This window comes from Arvicola amphibius, chromosome 15, assembly GCF_903992535.2.
Source record: "Arvicola amphibius chromosome 15, mArvAmp1.2, whole genome shotgun sequence".
Lineage (NCBI taxonomy): Eukaryota > Metazoa > Chordata > Mammalia > Rodentia > Cricetidae > Arvicola > Arvicola amphibius.
Genome location: NC_052061.1, coordinates 50,021,290 through 50,023,210, shown reverse-complemented (window position 1 = coordinate 50,023,210; position 1,921 = coordinate 50,021,290).

The following is a 1,921-nucleotide window of genomic DNA, read 5'->3' as shown; positions in this document are numbered from 1 at the left end:
GCAACACAGCAAGTTCAAGGTCAACCTGAGCTACGTGAGGCTTTATCTCAAAATGACGACGATGGTGGTGAAGATTGATTTGAGACAGATAAAATGATTCAACCTTCCCCAAGTATTTGACTAAGAGAGGAACACTTAACTATCACTAGAGCACCATTAATGTTAAATGAAGGTCTTTAGTATAAGCACCTCTTCAATGTTTACTTTCCTTTAAATAAGATGTTGGGACCAGGGTGTTTTGATTCCCTAATAGGCAGCTGCTAGACCCTTCCCTGGGACCCAGCTGGCATGAGCAGCGTATTATCAGCCCAACCCTGTTTGTGGTAGTCTACCTACTTCATATTCTATGAATACCTTGAGGAAACTACATTCAATCACATCTGCTTGTTGCACACAACTCCAGCTCCACAAAGAAGTATGACTGTTACATCAGACACCCTACAGTAACTTTCTCAGTGAGGCTCAGTGAGTTTCGGCAGCTGTTTTCACCCAGACCGGTCAGGGAGCACCTCCCCGGTGGCCAGAGAAGGCCTGTGACCGGTATAAACATACTTACCACATCTCTTTTCTGGATACACAAGCACTGCAGGCAATTCAGTTGACTTTAGCACACTTTCCTGTGTTGCACCCTACTGTGATAATCAGACTGTGTCCAGCAGGTCTCTTGTAAGCAGTCTTTTGCTGTTGTTTTGAGACAAGATCTCATTAAGTATGCATGTTGGCCTCAAAATTCTCTGAGAATGACAAACTGATCCTGATCCTCTGCCTCTACCTCCCAAGTACTAAGATTATAGGCATGCACCATCATACTTAGCTCAAGCAATCTTTCCTTGCTTGCTTTTTTGGTAGTATCAGTGAGAACAGGCTGAGCTAGCTGGTAACGGAAGAGATGGAAGCAGAGGGAGAGCAGTAGCAGTGGCAAAGACGGTCATTAACAACAGCAACAGCAGTGAAAGGGTAGCTAGAGTTCTAGAAAGTGACCTGGGTGGGAAGTGGAGGGGCAGAGATGACAAATCAGTGCAGAGCTGAAAAGGAACAACTGCTGGCCCTACACATGGACTGACAATTCCAAAAAGCTGCCAAGGCTTAAATGCCTAGGGTCTTAAGGCTGAAGAACCATAGAACTAATCATCGTCAAAGGTCATCAAAGGTCACGCACTTCAGACACCCTGGGTCTGAGAGCTATAACACTGGTCACTGTGAGGGCTCAGGGTCTCAGTATTCAAGGCTCACTTAAGAGCTGTAACACCAACAAGTGGTTTATGCCACCACTGCCTGCTGTTCATGGCTATCGGAAGCAAAGGACTGTAATAGTTGCCAAGTGCTTAAAGCTCACAGCAGTTAAGCCTTCTACTTAAGGATCAAGATCCAGAATTCTCCAGCTCTCTAGCCTTAAACCATAGACTTCTGGGTCTGCCAGTCCAGTTCCTATGCTTAGGGCACTCAAGGGCTGGTGCCTGTCAGCACCAGAAGAACTTCTTGCCTACCCACAATTCCTATCTATGTAGAACAAATCAAGTGGCGACAGATTTACTTGGGGAAAAATCAATGTGTATGCTTTCTAGAGGGTAAGTGGGCAATATTTATAGAAGTTTATTAAAACTAATATGACTTTCTAGTCAGGCTAACCGGTGATATGTTAAAAAAAAAGAAAAAGAAAACAAGTAACTACAGTGGCACATAACTACTATCCAAATACTACTTACGTGGCTGAAGCGGGAAGATCAAGTTCAAGGTCGGCCTGGGCTATAGAATAAGCTCCTGTCTCAAAATACAAGACAGAGTATTCAAAACTACACAAACAAACAGTTATGCGAATTTGTCTTAGGAAATAATCAAGCCATGGATGGTATTTATAAAGGTAAGTTTAGAAGAATCCTATGTCTGACAATGGGGGACTTAGTAAATGAAGCAGCTATGC